Below are 20,648 nucleotides of genomic sequence, written 5' to 3' on the forward strand. Positions count from 1 at the left end.
GGGGCTAGATAAATTAGCAAGGAGGGACAGTGAGAAAAAGTGGGGCTGGGGGAATCTCAGACCTGTTAAGTCTCCTGCAATTGGCAGCATAATCCTGCTTTTGCAGAACATCTTTTGCACTCCCTACTCGGTAGCCCACATTGCTACATGATGCATGGCATGCTGTGGCATGGCATGGCCCAGTTCTCCCAATCCTTTCTATCTCCCTCCACCATCCTCCTTCAGCAAGCAGAAGGAGCTTGGAGAATCCCTGCCGCTGCAGTTGAGCATGCTCCTGCATCTGTGCTGACACTGCAAACACGTTCAAAACACCTAGGCTATCCATGAGTTTCTATCTTGTAGGGGTGTGCATTTATTTGAAAGGGATGGGTAATCCAAAATGAAACAGGGCATTTTTGTGTTTTGTTTAAAAAGAAACAAATGGAAGGTGCCCTAAAATAATGACAATTTTTGCTTTCATTTTATTTTGAAGACCATTCAAGTTAATGGGACAAGCAAAACTGCAGGGTTTTGTTTTTGTTTTTTTTTCTTTTTTCTATTCAAGGCAAGTCAATGAAGCTACTGAAGCTAAACTGACTGGTGCTGGGGTGGGAAGGGACAAAGAAGGAGTAGAACCAATCATGATCAAGCATTTTTAAATCAGCCTATCCTAGCTGGAACTTGCAAAAAATTGACAATTGAGTTCATTTTTTTTTTCAACCTGAAACTGAAAGCAACCTTTTGAGAAATCACCATTTTCTCAGCTTATTTCTCTTCTGGATCTTAGATAGAGAGATTATGTTTCAGAAGCTCTCTGTGTCAAAGAAGAAGTGGAAACGTATAAAAGAAAGGAAGGAGAACTTAAAGTAAGGTGGGCTGTGCTGTTCCTTTTGTTCACACAGTGTTATTGAACAGAAGTAAGAGACAGTATGTCTCTGTGTGCAGTGAGTGGACTTGTGGATTGCAGACATTTATTTTATCAGCTGTACTTTCTCTGGTTAGTGACAACTACACTGACCAGACTGCACAGCTGCCTGGCTTTTTTTTTTATTGTTCTCCCTGACTTTCTTTGATTGGAATAAGGACTCAGTATACAGTGACTACAATGTGTAAGTTACTCTTTTTTTCATAGGCTGTGTCATTTGTGGAAGTCAATTTACATAGGCAATGAGCAAACAAATACATAGTGTGATGTACTTTTTAACGACAGACTGTGTTTGCTATCGAATGTGTTCTCTGTCCATGTGTGTGGCTTTCCATTTTCCACTGTGGAATTTTCTTCTAGTACCGGTCTAGCCAGTCTTGTTGTTCAGTCAGGAGAAACACTGAGAAATAGAAATGACTTAGCTCTTTTCTGTGGCAGCATGCAATGAAACTTTTCTTGGGCAAATGGGATAACCCTCCCCCCCCTCCCCCGCAAATAAACATTACATTGACAATTACATTGGTCTGTACATAGGTATTATGCTGGTGTGGCAAGTCAGGGGGGATGGAAGGATGGAGACTAAGACCCACTAGTACAGCCTACATCTTATTAAGAAATTGCCATTCTGGGTCAGACCAAGGGTCCATCAAGCCCAGCACTCTGTTTCCAATAGTGGCCAGCACCCAAAATCTAAGTCTATCCCATGCTACTGATGCTAGTAATATCAGTGGCTTTTTTCTAAGTCAACTTAATTAATAGCAGGTAATGGACTTCAAGAACTTATCCAATCCTTTTTTAAACACAGCTACACTAACTGCACTAACCACATCGCCTGGCAACAAATTCCAGAATTCAATTGTGTGTTGAGTGAAAAAGAATTTTCTCTGATTAGTTTTAAATGTGCTACATGCTAATTTCATAAAGTGCTTCCTAGTCTTTCAATTATCCGAAAGAGTAAATAACCGATTCACATCTACCCGTTCTAGACCTCTCAAGATTTTAAAGACCTCTATCATACACGCCCCCCCCCCCCCCAGGCCATCTCCTTGCCAAGCTGAACAGCCCTAACCACTTTAGACTTTCCTCATAGGGGAGTAGTTCCATCCCCTTTATCATTTTGGTCGCCCTTCTCTGTACCTTCTCCATTGCAACTATATCTTTCTTGAGATGCAGTGACCAGAATTGTACACAGTATTCAAGGTGCGGTTTCACCATGGAGCGATACAGAGGCATTATGATATTTTCTGTTTTATTCACCATTCCCTTCCTAATTTCGTTGACATTGCCTAATTCGGGAAAAATGATTGCACATCCCTTCATATTAGTACTGGTCTGCTTTATTTCTTTTCGATTTGTATAAATATAAGGACTCTTAGCTTCTAGTTGTAAATGCACATTCTTGATCTCTCATTTAAAAATCTCAGATGCAATACACATTGGGTTGGATTTTAAAAAGGTTAGGTGTGTAACTGGCCTTACACGTGCCGGGCCTATTTTAAAAAGGCCAGGCGACTCGCATAAATCCCCGGGATGCGTGTAAGTCCTGGGGCTTTACTAAAGGGGCGGTCCGAGGGTGGGGCGGGGCAGGGCCGGGGCCAGAGGCCTCCAACAGAGCGGCCATTGCTGCTGTGTCGGAGGATTGCATGCCGGGTAGCTGCCGGCATGTGCAACTTGCGCCTGACTGGAGGCAGGCGCAAAAGGTAAGAGAAGAGTCGGGGGGTTAGAGTAGGGCTGGGGGGGGGAAGGTTAGGGGAAGGGGAGGGAAGGTTAGGTTAGGGGGAAGGGAATGGAGGAAGGCAGTACGGCTCGGTGTGCACAATTGTGTACCCTTTGTGTGCACCGACCCTGGATTTTATAACATGCGCGCACCTGCATTCACATGTTATAAAATCGGGCGAACATGTGCGTGCGCCGGGTAGCACATGCACAAGTAGGCCGTGCGTGCTTCTTTTAAAATCTACCCCATTGGATTTATATAATTGTCTCAAATAAATATCTGTACTTTTAGTTTAATGTTCTTTTAAAGCTTAATGGGTTATCTATTTTTAATAAAACATTGACTGAACATGATCAATAATTTTAAAGTTTGCATAAATATTTAATAGTTAAAATAAAAATAGTCAAGTATAAATCCCCATTAATACATTTTGAAGGTTAAAAACATAAACACATATTAAATTCCTTGGATTGGAACCCATAGTTTGTTTCTGTATAATGTGATAAAATACTTTAGATATCCACACCCCCACAAAAATGATATTTTGCCTTTTGCTGTTGCTATTAATATATAAAATGGCAAATGTTAGATATATAATTTATATCCATTGGACCCTGTCATCTTACACTATCCCAAGTGACAAGGTTGGAGAAACCAGCAAATGATTATTCATTTGTTATCAGAGTGTTTAGTCTGTATGCTTAGCCACTCTAGGATAGTCTGTCATGCCCCCTTTGTTCCACATTATTTACAGTACACATGGATTTTCAATCAGAAATTAAAGAGATTCAGCTGCAGTATGTATATTTAATAGATGCAGCATTAATTTCAATACAGAGTATTTCATTTTACTATGCAATGTTTTTCATTCAACTTAATTGTATTCAAAATTGAATTGCACCCATTTATAATTTGCATGAAAAAAAATTACACTATCCACTTCCATATAAATAATACATATCTCACATTCATCACAATGAATCTTTCAGTATGTAGCAGACATTTATCTAATTGACAGATGAGGATAGACATAGACATGTATACACATTGATGAGTAAGTTGGGTTAACCGTAATCTTTGACTAAGTCACCAAGATATCTGCCCTGTATGTCCTAAGGATCACTTATTTTGTGTTTCTTTTATGCCATATATACTATATCTTTAGATAATAAAGTTACATGTACATGAGAGGTCAATCTACTATCTTCTTTTATAATGTATAAACTTCTCTTCATTTCTATGCCAGATCATGCCATACCATATATTATTATGGATATCCCTTCAAGGTTCTTAGACTAAAGAATAACTGTTTGAGGGTGATTTCCAATTACATTCAGCCCTGAGGAAATGATGCAAACAATTATGTTGCATGAGATTTAAAATTTTACAGTGCAGTTAAGATTTTACCACAGAACTGTATTATTATTATTTTTTAAATATTTATTACATTCTATTTTAAGAAAACTGTTAACTGACTTAAAAAAAAAAGAGAGAAATATCATAGTACAAACCCCTGACCCAACCTCAGGAGCTCCCTAATAGATATTTCTCCTTCTCTGGTATCAGTCTGATCCAATCTCCTTGTTCAGAGTCAGAACCAGAAATATACAGCAGAGATCCCTCCTGCAGAAAACAGTTACTGTGAAGTAGAAATGACTCAGCTTTTCAATGGCAGCATGTGAGGATTCTTTATTTTGGAAAATGGGATAGCAATATACATTATATACACATTTATATGGTTCTATACAGGAGATTCTGCTGGTGTGACTAGAATAATAGGCAGGGAGGAATCTGTAAACTCAGCTCACTAGTTAAGGTTACATCCTTTACAGCCTCATTCCTTCCTTACAAGGTCAAATGACACATCCGGAAAATGTTAACCCCTGGCTATCTGGTCTGGAGAATGACTTTTGATATTAATCCTCCAACATATCTTCCCATCCTCTCCAGGACATCCCTGTGGTGGTTGTTAATGGGAATTTCATCACTGTCCACCCTGCGTCCTTATGGGGAAAATCTTTTAGTTCTCATGCCACTCTCCTCCTGATATCACATCTGGGTAGTCTTTCAACATCCTTCCAGGTTGAGGACTCTGGTATTTCTTGAACCTGCTTTTTGAATGAAAGTATGAGAGCTGTTATATCTTTGGTTGTCCAGGTAGACTTTCAAAATATGGGTTCTTCTTTGGGCTTCACCACTTTCCAGACTGTCCAAAGTTTCCTCCTTCTTCATCTTCGCTGGTTGCTTTGCAGTCTTATCTAAGTTTGTATCTCTAGCGATATCAGTTTGCACTGGCAACAATACCTGATTATTCCATGGCTTCACCTTGACCCATGCTGGGTGGTAATGCTCATGAAAACAGTTTGCTCAGGGCTCATTGGAGTGATGTGCAGTAGGGATGTGAATCGTGTCCTCGATCGTCTTAACGATCGATTTCGGCTGGGAGGGGGAGGGAATCGTATTGTTGCCGTTTGGGGGGGGTAAAATATCGTTAAAAATAGTTAAAAATCGAAAAATCGAAAAACCGGCACATTAAAACCCCCTAAAACCCACCCCCGACCCTTTAAATTAAATCCCCCACCCTCCCGAACCCCCCCCAAATAACTTAAATAACCTGCGAGTCGTTAAAAATCGAAAAATCGAAAAACCGGCACATTAAAACCCCCTAAAACCCACCCCCGACCCTTTAAATTAAATCCCCCACCCTCCCGAACCCCCCCCAAATAACTTAAATAACCTGCGGGTCCAGCGGCGGTCCGGAACGGCAGCGGTCCGGAACGGGCTCCTGCTCCTGAATCTTGTCGTCTTCAGCCGGCGCCATTTTCCAAAATGGCGCCGAAAAATGGCGGCGGCCATAGACGAAAAAGATTGGACGGCAGGAGGTCCTTCCGGACCCCCGCTGGACTTTTGGCAAGTCTCGTGGGGGTCAGGAGGCCCCCCACAAGCTGGCCAAAAGTTCCTGGAGGTCCAGCGGGGGTCAGGGAGCGATTTCCCGCCGCGAATCGTTTTCGTACGGAAAATGGCGCCGGCAGGAGATCGACTGCAGGAGGTCGTTCAGCGAGGCGCCGGAACCCTCGCTGAACGACCTCCTGCAGTCGATCTCCTGCCGGCGCCATTTTCCGTACGAAAACGATTCGCGGCGGGAAATCGCTCCCTGACCCCCGCTGGACCTCCAGGAACTTTTGGCCAGCTTGTGGGGGCCCTCCTGACCCCCACGAGACTTGCCAAAGTCCAGCGGGGGTCCGGAAGGACCTCCTGCCGTCCAATCTTTTTCGTCTATGGCCGCCGCCATTTTCGGCGCCATTTTGGAAAATGGCGCCGGCTGAAGACAACAAGATTCAGAGCAGGAGCCCGTTCCGGACCGCTGCCGTTCCGGACCGCCGCTGGACCCGCAGGTTATTTAAGTTATTTGGGGGGGGGTTCGGGAGGGGGGGGGGTTTAATTTAAAGGGTCGGGGGTGGGTTTTAGGGGGTTTTAGTGTGCCGGCTCACGATTCTAACGATTTATAACGATAAATCGTTAGAATCTGTATTGTATTGTGTTCCATAACGGTTTAAGACGATATTAAAATTATCGGACGATAATTTTAATCGTCCTAAAACGATTCACATCCCTAATGTGCAGTGAGGGTTCCTTGTCAGAGGAAACAACTTTGGATTACTGTCACTTAGGGCCTCATTTTCCAATATCGCATTGGTATCGCATGCGATACCAAAAAGGGGTGTACCTTATGCTAATAAGCATGTGACCTACGGAGTGAGGAAACTCACTCCTTTCTTGGAGTGAGTTTCCTCACTCCGTAGGTCATCAAATCTTCACAAGAGACCACTGTTCTGTTCGTACGTCTCACGTTGAATGTGAAAGTGGCCCCTAACCCCCTACACTAATACTTAAACCTCACCTCGAGTTACTAGGTGGACCTCCCATAGGGATACAAATACCTGTCTAGGGAGGAGGTACTATGGCAAGTCTCTCTCTCTCTCTCTCTCTCTCTCTCTCTTTCTCTCTCTCTCTCTCTTTCTCTCAGCCTGCATCATACTGAAATAGGCCTGTCAAGAGACATTGTGAACCGTGATAAACCAATTAAAAATTTGCATGCATTAACTGCTGTTAGCACGGTTTGCAGAATTATCACATGCATAAACTCCTTGGAAAATGAGGCCCTTAGTCTGTTCCAGGGCATATAATTCTGTATCCCCAGCCTCATTCATTATATCATAACAGCATGCCCTCTGTAGCTCTGTTCACTATCTTGGAGCACTTTCTATTCAGGACATTGCAGCTGAATACCCTCAGATGATTCATGCAAGGTTTTCTGCATTGCCACATTTCATGTGATCTTCCCTTATTGCAGCAGATTCTACAAATAATTCACTATCATCAAAGCCGCTCCCCAGAACTTGTCAAGAAAATTGAAATCCAGCAACATTATTCTTGCCATCATCGTTACTATGCAGGTCTTCTTCTTCTTGGCTACACCATTCTGATCCAGAGCATAGGGCACTGTGGTCTGATGCTTGAATTCTTGTCATTTAAGGTACTATTGGGTTTTTCTGTCCATGTACTCTCCTCTGTTATCTTTATGGATGGTTTCAGATTTATGCTGGAACTTGTTGCTTGTCACTGCCACATACTCCTTGAGTTTCTGAAGTGTTTCACATTTGTATCTCAAGAGAAGAGATATTTTCATTCTAGAGTAATTCTCAATAAATATCAACTTTTGGCCAGCTTGGGGGGTCAGGAGGCCCCCCCAAGCTGGCCAAAAGTTCCTTTTGGGTCCAACGAGGGTCCCGGAGCGACGTCACGTGCTCCTCGCAAAGGAGTACAGAATGGCATCCTGACTCCCCGCTAGACCACCAGGGAGTTTTGGTAAGTCTTGGGGGGGGGGATTAAGGAGGGTGAGGGGTTTAAATTTTTATTTAGGATCAACAATCGCGATTTCCAACGTATTCAACATAGCTATGTTGAATAAGTTGGAAATCCGATCGCTTTCGCCTCATCACTTTTTTAAGTTAAAAAAAAAAAAAAGTTGCGTTTTACCTATAAGTTCAAAACGAATGCACACCCCTACAATACACACAGGGATGGCAACTTTTAAACCAGCACACAGGTGCAGATGTGCTTGCTTTCATCAGTCCACACCCAGGGACATAGCTATTTTCCGCTGAATTTTAAGTGAGTGCATGCTTATGCATGCAAATCTCACTTTTAATATGTAAGTGGGGGGATTTCAAAAAGGACTTGCGTTGATGCATTTGCCATTTTTTCCAGTTTGATCCCAATTCACCCAATTAACAGATAGGTCCTCCAATCCATCTGGTTTGATAGCCTGTACAGCCCCCAATTACTCTAGACTCTTTAAACCCATCCAAAATGGCTTGTAATCACTTTCATACCACCCATAGCAGAAGTAAAGTTATGTAGCAGGGAACCTCAGTGCGTACAGGAATTTGTTAGATTTTCATAAAGTAGTATGCTTGCCGATTTAGTCTATTTGAATGCATGGAAATTAAAAAAATATATATATAAGATCATACCTTTCCTTTTTCTGGAAAAATAATTTTTATTCTGTAATCAGTAGCAGAACAAGTACAGTTTAACAGCTACATGACAACCATTAATGTAACAACAACCAATATAAATACAACCATATATATAGGTAATATGACTGATACAGTTACAGATTTTATGTATAAATAGTGAGCTTCCCTCCACTTACAGTCACCATCCATCATTCACCCATTTTCCTTTCACACACATACACACACCCAGTCAAGACTATCATCCCCTCATTCACACCTCTAACCCCATATTCGAAAAAACTCTGTACTCCTGTTAGCTCAGCTAATAATTGCACTTACAATTTAGCAGAAGAGTTGTTGCTAATTCAAAAGACCCCCCCCCCCTCAGTTTGATGAATATCCCAAATTATAAACAGACTGCTGCATATCAGGGCCTAGTTGTCAAAGAATAACTCCATGCCACAACCTGTGGTTTCAGTACTTTATGCTTGGATATTTTTATATCCATTCATTCCATCTGTATAAGTTCAAACATTGAGCTTGCCACTGTGATAAAGTGGGAAGCAGATTCCCTATCCATTTCTGTAAGATGCATTTATAGGTGACCTGTAAGTCCACCTTTATGAATTGTATCACGCCTTTAGTAGGCCCTGCAAATGTCATAGTAGCCCAAAGAGTAAAATCTTCTCTACATAGAGGAGTTGTATATTTGGGCACCTATGTATATAGTTAATTCCGCTTGTCCCCAGAAGGGCAGTAAATGAAAGCATTTTAGAAACCTAGTTACTAGTGTACCATTTTCACCACTACACTTGCAATATGTTGGAGAAGAAGCCAGTTTCATGTAATATCTTTTAATATTGTCCAAATATGCACGATGAATCAATTTGTATTCTACCTCTTTCATCTTCAAGTCAACAGGGGTTTCATATAGTCTCCCAAAATCTTTTTTTTCTATCCTTGGGTGCGATCTCGGTGCTCAGTTCCCTGGTCCAGTATTGACTGAGAGAAAGCAGGGGTGTTTTTAATAAGCGTTGCTTGCACAGCTTATGCCAACAAGTTATATAGAATGTTTCCTTACCAAACATCCTGAACTTTATTTTGGAAAGTGCTCAAGTGGAAAGATCTCTACTGTCCTCAGCAGTGACAACAGATAGTGTGATCAAGGTATCCAAAAGAAGGATTGTAGAGAAGAGAGAGGCTGAACCATAAACTTGTCCTCTTCATGGCTGCTTGCAATGTAATTCAAACCCAAGATTTTTCCAGCTAAGTAATGTGGCACTGTACTCTAGACAAGGTATGAAATCCTTATTACCTATCAAAGACAATAGTAGGGAGCTCTGTGACTTAAGACCCCAATGTGATCTGAACCATTTCCAAGCAAGAACATTAGAAGCACAATAAAATATGTTTTTAAGTATTAGTGTAAATTCTTTTTAAAAAAATGTGTGACTTTTTATGTATGTATCTTTGTTAACCGCAGAGAAATTTTCAATATGCAGTATCGAAAATTTTAAATCAATCAATCAATAAATAAATAAATGCTATCTCTCTTTTTGCAGGTTTGCCCAAAACATGTGTCAAGTACAGTGGGTACCAGGGTGAAACCTATTATCTAGTAAACCCTTCTTACAGTGTGCTTATATATTAGTGAGCCATTTGCCAACGAAATGCAGCATTGTAAAATGCAAATCAGGAAAGTCCATGTCACCTTCCACTTTGCTGCAGATCAGTTTATGATTTCTTTGCTTCAGTGTTTACTGAAGAGGATATTGGAGAGATACCCATTCCGGAGAAGGTTTTCATGGGTGATGATTCAGATCAACTGAACCAAATCTCAGTTAACCTGGAAGATGTAGTAGGCCTGATTGACAAACTTAATAGTAGTAAATGACCTGGACTGGATGGTATACACCCCAAGGTTCTGAAAGAACTGAAAAATGAAATTTCAGACCTATTTCAATTAATTTGTAATCTGTCATTAAAATCATTGATGTACCTGAAGATTGTAAGATGGCCAATGTAACCCCTATAATTTAAAAGGGATCCAGGGGTGATTCGGGAAACTATAGAGTGGTGAGTCTTAATTCAGTGCCGGGAATAATTGTGGAAACTGTTATAAAGAATAAAATTGTTGTGCTGGAAGTGGACCCTTGGCCTGGTGCAGGATTGGTACGGCCCAGTCAATGCTTCTAAGGCTTGTTGTTGTTCTCAGACATGAGCAGCCAGGCCAGGGATGGCCTGCAAGGCGGGAAACTCTGCCAAGTCCATGGCCTTGGCAACCTGTTGCACTGGAAGTGGACCCTTGCCCTGGTGCAGGATTAGTACGGCCCTCTGGTCGGACCTGGAGAGTGCCTGCCACCAGGAAGCAGAGCACAGAAGGAGACAGAGGCTAGCTGGAGCTTCACCAATAGCAACCCGGGGTTCCCTCAGGTTGAGCCCTTGGTTACCTGGGCCGCCTGGTCTTAGGTGGGCCTCGAAGGGTCTCCTAGAGAGAAAGTTCAAGGGAGTGCCCACCACGAACAAGGATGCGTGGTCGGTGTGCAAACAGTGAAGTCCAGAGGTCGTCGGAGGCCTGAAGAGAGTGTCCAAGTGTATGGCAAGGATCAATGCTAGAGTATCTATCCAAAATGGTCAGCCAAAGCAGGGTCGGTAACAGAGGTCAATCTGGGTGTAGTCAGATCAGGCAAATGTAAAGTTCCAGGTTGCGATCAAGAGTAGTCGTGGTTCCAGGCAGAGGTCAGGTCAGGAAGCAATCAAGAGTAGTCGGAGTTCAGGCAGAGGTCAGTACCATGAGATCAGTCTGAAGGGTACTACCAGGAATGGAGAGACAAAGGAACAGGAGACGCTGGAACAGGAGACACAGGAGATGCTAGAACAGGAGACACAGGAGACGCTGGAACAGGAGACATAGGAGCAAGACACTGGAACGCAGGAAGGCAAACTAGAGACAACAGAGTGTATGACCCGATTGCCAAAGCGCCGTGCTAGGGGCCAGGCTGAGGTATATATATACCTTGCATGAGTGACATCAGAATCGGGCACCGCCCGAGATCTTTCCACACTTGGCTCTTTAAATTAAGCAGAGCTCCACATGAGCAAGCTAGGGGGGTAGGGCCAACGCTGAGGATGATGCTGAGCCCCGGCGTGAGGACAACCATGATGCCGAAGGCCGTGAGGGAGCCGGGGACACCCATGGAGGATGAGGTCGGATAGAGCAGGAACTCGAGACAGCGCTGGTAGAGGGTTGCGCCAGGTAAGCAGGCCCAGTCGCGGATCCAACGCAGACGGGAAGCGCAACAAAAATCACAAAACATTTAGATAGACATGGTTTGATGGAACACAGCCAACATTGATTTACCCAAGAGAAGTCTTGCCTTACAAATCTCCTACATTTTTTTGAAGGGATGAATAAACATGTGGACAAAGGTGAACCAGTAGCTGTGCTTATTTGGATTTTCAACAAAGTCCCACATGAGAAGCTTCTAAGAAAACTAAAAAGTCATGGGCTAGGAGGCGATGTCCTTTTGTGGATTGCAAGCTGGTTAAAAGACAGGAAACAGAGAGTGGGATTAAATGGTCAGTTTTCACAGTGGAAAACGATAAACAGTGGAGTGCCTCAGGGATCTGTACGTGGACTGATGCTTTTTAATATATTTATAAATGATCTGGAAAGGGGTACAACGAGTGAGGTGATCAACTTTGCGGATGACACAAGATTATGCAGAGGAGTTAAATCTCAAGAGGATTGTGATGAATTGCAGGAGGACATTGTGAGACTGGAAGAATGGTCTTCCAAATGGCAGATGAAATTTAACGTGGACAAGTTCAAAGTGATGAAAACAGGAAAAAATAACTCTTGCTGTAGTTACACAATGTTAGGTTCTACCTTAGGAATTACCACCCAGGAAAGATTTATATATATAGAAATGACGGCAGAAGACCAAATGGCCCATCCAGTCTGCCCAGCAAGCTTTCACACTTTTTTTTTCTCATATTTATCTGTTACTCTTGGCCCTTATTAGTAACTTTTTGGTTCTAGTTACCTACCTTCCACCCCCACCATAGATGTAGAGAGCAGTGCTGGAGCTGCATCTAAGTGAAGTATCTAGCTTACTTGGTTAGGGGTAGTAACTGCCACAATAAGCAAGCTACTCCTACGCTTATTTGTTTACCCAGCCTGTGCAAGTCAGTCCTTGTTGGCTGTTGTCTGAATATTTATTTATTTATTTATTTATTTAACACTTTTTTATACCGGCATTCGTAGGACACATCATGTCGGTTTACAAGTAACTGAGAAGGGAAATTACAATGAACAAGGGAGGGGCTAACTGGGTAATATGCAAAATACAAAGGAAGAGAGTCAACAGCAGAATTACAACTTTTTTGCATTCAAGTTAGGGTTAAATATGCAAAAGAACTTATAAACAAATTAAACGAGGCATGTACACTTGAGAAATTAGCATATGAGGGCTTATTTACAGTATGAGGAGGCAAGTACACATATGTATAGTTAAAAGCTAGTGGGGGGGGGAGAAAGGAGGGAGGGAGCAGGGGGAGAGGGGCGGGTGGGGTAGAGTGAAGAGGGGTACAGTAAGGCACGGGTACTTTGAGGGAGGGGTTGCTAGGGGGTGAGAGGGAGGGGTAATAGGGGGCTAGGAGTACAAGGGAAGGAAGCAGTAAGGGGTGGTATAAAGGTGGTATAAATCCTCTTTTCTTTATTCTCCCCTGCTGTTGAAGCAGTGAGCTGCGCTGGATATGTATTCCAAGTGAAGTATCAGGCTTAATTGATTCGGAGTAGTAACCGCCGAAACAAGCAAGCTACACTCATGCTTATTAGTTTACCCAGACTATGTAATTCAGTCCTTGTTGGTTGTTGCCTGAATATGAATCCTCTTTTCCTCTTTCCCCCCTGCTGTTGAAGCAGAGAGCTATGCTGGATATGCATTGAAAGTGAAGTATCAGTCTTATTTGGTTTGGGGTAGTAACTGCCGCAACAAGCAAGTTACTCCCCTGCTTTTTTGTGAATGCAAATCTTTTTTTCCACATTTCCTCTTGCCGTTGAAGCATAGAGCAATGTTGGAGTCGCATTAGCAGTGAGTATGTTTATTGAATAAGGGTATTAATCTCCAGGTAGTAGCTGTCATTCCCGCAAGCCACCACCATACCTCTTCTCTTCATTCACATCCTCTAGACTTTATGAATCCACAGTATTTATCCCACGCCCCTTTGAAATCCTTCACAGTTTTGGTCTTCACCACTTCCTCCTGAAGGGCATTGCAGGCATCCACACGCTCTCCATGAAGAAATACTTCCTGACATTGGTTCTGAGTCTTCCTCCCTGGAGCTTCAAATTGTAACCCCTGGTTCTGGTGATTTTTTTCAAACGGAAAAGGTTTGTCATTGTCTTTGGATCATTAAAACCTTTCAAGTATCTGAAAGTCTGTATCATATCACCTCTGCTCCTCCTTTCCTCCAGGGTGTACATATTTAGATTCTTTAATCTCTCCTCATAAGTCATTCAATGAAGACCCTCCACCTTTTTGGTTGCCCTTCTCTGGACCACCTCCATCCTGTCTCTGTCCCTTCGGAGATACGGTCTCCAGAACTGAGCACAGTACTCCAGGTGAGGCCTCACCAAGGACCTGTACAAGGGGATAATTGCTTCCCTTTTCTTACTCGATATTCCTCTCTCTATGCAGCCCAGCATTCTTCTGGCTTTAGCTATCGCCTTGTCATATTGTTTCACCGCCTTCAGATTGTTAGACACTATCACCCCAAGGTCTCTCTCCTACTCCGTGCATATCAGCCCTTCACCCCTCATCAAATACAGTTCTTTTGGATTTCCACACCCCATATGCATGACTCTGCATTTCTTGGCATTGAATCTCAGCTGCCATATCTTTAACCACTCTTCCAGCTTTCTTAAATCCCATCTCATTCTCTCCACTCCTTCCGGCATGTCCACTCTGTTGCAGATCTTAGAATCATCCGCAAAAGGACAAACCTTACCTTCTATCCTGTCTGCAATGTCGCTCACAAAGATATTGAACAGGACCAGTCCCAACACCGATCCTTGCAGCACTCTGCCTAACACCGCTTTCTCTTCAGAGTAAGTTCCATTTACCATCACACATTGTCTTCTGTCCATCAACCAGTTTTCAATCCAGGCCACCACCTTGGAACACACTCCTAAGCTTCCCATTTTATTCACCAGCCTCCTGAGTGGGACCGTATCAAAAGCTTTGCTAAAATCCAAGTAGATGACATTGAGCACTCTTCCTTGATCCAATTCCTTAGTCACCCAATCAAAAAAGTCGATCAGATTTGTCTGACAGGACCTTCCCTTGGTGAAACCATGCTGCCTCTGGTCCATCAATTCTGCTGCTTGTAGATAGGCATCATAGTGGATAATATATGAAATCATTGGCTCAGTGTGCTGTGGCAATCAAAAATTTTATTAGGAAGGGAATGGCAAATAAAACAGAGGATGTCATAATGCCTCTGTATTGCTCCATGGTGAGATCACACCTTGAATACTGTGTGCAATTCTAGTCACCGCATCTCAAAAAGGATATAGTTGCACTTGAGAAAGTGCAGAGAAGGACAAACAAAATGTTAAGGGGCATGGAACTGCTGCCCTATGAGGAAAGGCTAAAGAAGTTAATGCTGTTCAGTTTGGAGAAAAGACAACTGAGGGGGGATCTGACAGAAGTCTACAAAATCATGAAAGGACTTAAACAAGTTAATGTAAATTCGTTATTTACTCTCTCAGATAATAGGAAAACCAGGGCACTCCATGAAGTTAGCAAGTTGCTCATTTAAAACAAATTGAAGAAAATTCTTTTTCAATCAGCACATAGTTAGCTAAGCTCTGGAATTCATTGCCAGAGGATGTGGTTACAGCAGTTAGTATAACTGGTTTTAAAAAAAGGTTTGAATAAGTTTCCAGAGGAAAAAATCCATAAATTACTATTTCAGTAATTAATTATCAATAGTAGCTTGTGATTTATCTAATGTTTGGGTACTTGCCAGATACTTGTGACTTGGATTGGCCACTGTTGGAAACAGGATATTGGGCTTGATGGACCCTTGGTCTGACCCAGTATGGATTATCTTATGTTCTTTTCTTATTTTATCTTATGTTCTTATGTGCCTTAGATGATCTTAGCACACTTGCCATGCCATATACATTTTAAGAATAAAGATTTAAATAGGGCATTTGTAGCTAGTATAGGACTTTGGGAATGATCACCTTCTTAAGGAGTGCACAGCAGCCTATTAATGAAAGAGGGAGCTCGTGCTACATATGTAATTGTGATTTGATCCCAGAAAGAACACCTTTAATATTTAGGTTGTACAAAAGTGAGATACCGAGGGATGAGGACCCCTAAGTATTTCAAATAGGTTTGTGCCCAGGCAAATGGGAAAATACCCTGCCAGGAGTCCTGAAGGCCTGCATCATGCACCAGGGCTTCAGGTTTGTTGAAATTAATTTTCAAACCAGCAACTGAGTGGAATTGCGAAAATAAATTCACAATCTGGGGTATGCCTACATGAGGGTTTCCAACAAAAAAATCAGAATGTGGTCAGCAAACATAGAGATCTTGCCATTATTTAGCAGAGTTGTGGGTGGATCCTTGGACCGGTGGCAGATGACCATGCCCCCGGGGGAAGATCCCGAGAGGGACCACCGGTCAGGCTCAGAGTTAGGAGACAGACACACACTAGTTCTTTTATTAGACAGTATACTGAACCACCAGAGGTGGCAGTAGTGAGCTGGAATGCCCGGCTGGGCTGTAGTCCCTCAGATACTGGAACAGCGATCCCTGGAGGCTGAGCTGTAGAGAAACTGAAATATAGTGAGTAGGCAGGGTATGCAGGGTTCATGGACAGAACCTGATGGTAACACTCACACAATGTCAACAAGGTCAACATGGCGAATTGCAGCGTTGGGCCGGTCCGGGGACGCCAGACGAGGACAGCCAAAAGATGTTGCGGCAGCTAGCCTTCCATATACCCCGAAGGGAGTCGCCAATGCGGTAAGGTGGGCGGAGTGGAGACATCGGGCAGCGATGGTATCTTTAAGGATTGCTTACTTATTTCAATGCCCTTAAATCTGCAGCTGCTTGTACCTTAATGATCAAAGTTTCTATGGATGAAATGAATAGGAGCAGTGAGAGTGGGCATCCCTGTCAAACTCCACATTGTAATTTGAACTGATGGGATGCCACCCCATTTATAAGTATTCGAGCAGAGAGATTGTCATATAAGATTTAAACCATGTCAAAATAGGTCCCAAAACCCGTATTGTTCTAGGGCCTAAAACATAAAATCCCAGGGAATCAAAGGCTTTTTCCTTGTCTAAACTTAGAATTATCGCTCTTTTGTTATCCGTCCTACAGGCCGATACAATAAGGACGCGTTAGAAAGAGTGCGGCAGTGCCGGGCGCACCCTCGTTTGCCGCACGCACAGTTTGGATCACATACCACTCGATACAGTATTTAAATTAGACGCAAATGCAAGCCGCGTCCAAAGCGCGTCCATGAAGCGTCCATGAAGCACAATCCATTTTACTGTATAGAGCGCTATACAGCGCCTATACAGTATCCTGGGTGCGCTGGTATCTGTCATTTCAAATGTCATTTCAAATGACATTTGAAATGACAGGTACCAGGAAGTGGATGGTTCTCCTACGCTCCGGCATCGGGGATTGCCAGTCCTCTTTCCCCCCCCTCCCGAAGCAAGGCGCAGGGCGAAAATCGACTCGACATGTTATTAAAGCAAATAGAAATTGTAACAAAAGTAAACTTACTGCATGCTTCCAGCAGCCCCAGTCCTCTCTCCCCTCCTCCCGAGGCACCCACCGCGGCTCCCCTGCCTCCCTGGGGCAGTCGATGGCGAAAGCGGCTTCCAGCAGCCCCGCTGGCGAAGGTGCACGAACACACGTCCAAATTGCGTGCTCAAGGCAGCGAAGGCGCATGAGCGCACGCCGTGACCTCAGACATCCATCCGGGTGCACAGGTCATGGCGTGCGCTCATGCGCCTTCGCTGCTTGAGCACCCCCATTAACGGGAATTAGGAGGAGTTAAGTCCTATTCAAAAATATAGAAATCAAAGCATGATCTGAAATGAATATAGGAAAAATTCGAGCCAAATAGGTGGGATTCAACATGCTATTAGAAATAAAAATAAAAAAAATCAATATGAGAATATGACTGGTGAAGGAAGGAAAAGAAAGTATAATCTTTGTCAGTGGGGTATAGTAACTTCCATGGGTCAACAAGCCATTGAGATGAAAGGAGGTAATGGACCACATTATACACTGAAGAAGATTTACTCAGGCAGGAGGATTGCCAGTCTAATATCAAATCCAATGGCTGATTAAAATTGCCTCCCAATATCACCAGTAGATCCTCATGACTGTAAAGCTCTGCCAAGATACCTGATAAATAGAAGATACATTAGAATTAAGGGCATAAATCTTAAGCAACAGAAGGGTCTTATCATGAATTGTCATGGCCACTGCCACCTATGATCTTTTGGGATCCTCCTCCTGTTCCACTATATGGTTGGGTAACGGTTTATGAAAAGTTATTGTAACACCTCTTTTTTTTTTTTTTTTCAGAGTGCAGGAACAAAGACCACATTTACAACTCATTCCCTCTTGAGTTTGAGGGATTCCTGGTGGAGGAGGTGAGTTTCCTGCAAAAATACCAAATCAGGGTGAAGAGATTTAAAGCATGACAATACATTCTTTTAATGCAGTGGATAATTTCATTAACATTCAGAAAGGAAACTTTTAAATCGGTAGCCATATTAACCATATAAAAGAAATCATATGTGACTCAAGCATACAAACACTCAGACAGGTTCCCAAAAGGTTATCCGCATTGCTTAGTAGGCTTACAGGTGAGATAGTGAACAGCAATTCTCTAACAAGAAGAAAGAAATAAAATAATTTAGAAATAGGAAGGCAGGAAAAGGGTGCAGCAGAAAAAAAAAAATGCAACACCAAAATCCAACATTCAGGAAGTAAAGGACCTTGAGAGTCAAAGAATAGGCTGCTCCAAACTCCATCCAACTGAGTCAGTTAAATAATAAAGTCTGTAGCTGTGACTAATTAAAATAACCATAGTGGCAGGATCCATATGAACATATCGAGCAAAATTAGCACAAACTTCGAGACATATTAACACAAAAATACTGACAAAGGATGCAAAGCACAGGAAGCAATACAATGATGGGGTCTACCATCTCGAACAAGGCTTAGAAAACCACATCATAAAGACTAGTCCAATGAGGATCTGAAGATTCACAAAAGTGAAGGCACTCCAAAAAAAACAAGTGTCCATCGAAATACACATTGAAATCAGTTCATCCGGTGAATCATAGCTTTTTGTTGCATTGTTGTGGGTGACCTACATTCTTCCCAGGTAAAGGAGACAATATTTCATGCCAGCAACTTTAAGTGCATTCTCAGGCTCAAAAACATCTTTTTACAGTTAGCTGTAGTTTTGGCAAGATCTGGGATGAAGAGAGGCCTCAAAATTATCATAAATAATAGGTGCTTTTTACTTTGCAGCCTATAGTATCAACAAAGCCTCCTGATAATGTAGAATCTTAAAAATTATTGGGCATAGATACTTGGCCTGCATCAATAGTCTAGACAGAATACAATGGGTGCATTCTATCCCCAGCAGGGAGTCAAATTGAATATCTAAGCATGCTGATATGAAGTGCCTCAAGAAAGGAAGGATATTGGTTTCTTCATGACCCTCTGGTATTCCAAGGATATGTAAATCATTCCACCTATTCCTGTTGAATAAATCTTCTACATTACATTCTAAGACCACTATTTTCTTGGTCATAGATCTAAGGTATGTAATGGTGGTTTTTGCAGTAATTAACCTTTCTCCTGAGGAATTCCATGTGAGGCTGAAAGGGTCTACATTAGATGTGAGATCAGTGAGTTCCAGCTTGATTGAACAAGTTGTTTCCATGTTGTGTTTGAGAATTTCCTTCAGTTGGAGTTGCTCTAAATTCAGGTCAGCAGAAGCCATAGGCTTTAGAAAGTGTGCCTTCTCTGGTGTTGGAGGATCATGCTTGGAATGTTTTGTTCCCAACATCAAAGCAAATGCTCAATCATCCCCAATTTGGTTCTGGACATGATCTCAACTTGAGAACAGCCAAAATCCAATGGGTCAGCACACAAACATCAGCAATCAGACTGAAAAATGATACGGAGTCTTGAGTTGAGCTAGAAGATTAAGCTGCCATATTTTTTCTATGCTCACTTGCATCCCCCACTTAGCCACTTTCTAACCCATCAGTCACTTTAGGGCCCATACAAAGAGAGCTATATTTATTTAGTTCCCTTAATATCCTCAGATGTTTTCCATCTGAACCTCCTCACTTTATCTGCTTAGCATTTTCTTGCTACAAGCATAATATAAGTGGGGTAGATTTTATATTTTGCTGCGAGCGCGTACTTTTGTTCGCGCACCAGGCGTGAACAAAAGTACGCTGGATTTTATAAGATACGCGCGTAGCCGACGAGGCCCGGCGCACGTGCCTGTTCCCTCCGAGGCCGCTCCGAAATCGGAGCGGCCTCGGAGGGAACTTTCTTTCCACCCCCCCCCCCGCACCTTCCCCTCCATTCCCCTACCTAACCCACCCCCCGGCCCTATCTAAACCCCCCCCCTACCTTTGTTGGCAGATTTACGCCTGCTTTCAGCAGGCGTAGATCTGCGTGCGCAGCGGGCTGCTGGCGCGCCATCACCTGACCCGGGGGCTGGTCCGGAGGCCTCGACCACGCCCCTGGGCTGGCGCCACGCCCCCGGTCCCGCCCCCAAACTGACCCCCTGACCCCAGACACGCCCCCTCCCTCCCCTTTTACGAAGCCCCGGGACTTACGCACGTCCCGGGGCTGTGCGCACGCCGGCGGCCTATGCAAAATAGGCACGCCGGCATGCGAGTGCCCTACACGCGTAAATCCGGCTGGATTTACGCGCGCAGGGCCTTAAAATCCGGCCCACTATGTATAAATAAATCAAATCAATAAATAAATAAATATAAGTTGCCTGTGTGGAACCATGTCAAATGCCTTACTGAAATCTAAGTGCACTACATCTAGCTCTCTCCCTGATCCAACTTTCTGGTTACCCAAAGAAATTGATTTACTGGTTTACTTTGTTTTATGATTTTAATAAGTTGTTTATTAATGTATTTATGATTGTACACTGCTTTGAGTGATTTGTTTTAAATCAGGAAAGCAGTTTATAAATTTCATTAAATAAATAAATAAGTAAATAACATTCATTTGACAAGACTTACCTCTAGTAAAGCCATGCTGCTTTAGATCTTGTAATCCACTGGATTCCAGAAACTGCACTCTCCTCTGTTTTAGCAGCAATTCCATTAATTTGCTCACTATAGAGGTCAGACTAACAGGCCTGTAGTTCCCAGCCTCCTTCTTCCTTCCATTTTTATGACTAGGAACTA

General features: G+C 42.9%; 1 long non-coding RNA gene across 1 annotated transcript in view; it reads left to right on the forward strand.

Annotated features, from left to right (window-relative positions):
• Nucleotides 1-749: 749 nt before the first annotated feature.
• The window catches only part of LOC115093262, a 201,592-nt gene continuing 181,693 nt past the window's right edge, over nt 750-20,648 (forward strand). Inside the window, exons 1-2 of the long non-coding RNA XR_003857255.1 lie at nt 750-850; nt 17,773-17,840. This is a non-coding gene — a long non-coding RNA (uncharacterized LOC115093262). The remainder of the gene's footprint in view (nt 851-17,772; nt 17,841-20,648) is intronic.

This window comes from Rhinatrema bivittatum, chromosome 6 (assembly GCF_901001135.1).
Source record: "Rhinatrema bivittatum chromosome 6, aRhiBiv1.1, whole genome shotgun sequence".
NCBI classification, from domain to species: Eukaryota; Metazoa; Chordata; class Amphibia; order Gymnophiona; family Rhinatrematidae; genus Rhinatrema; species Rhinatrema bivittatum.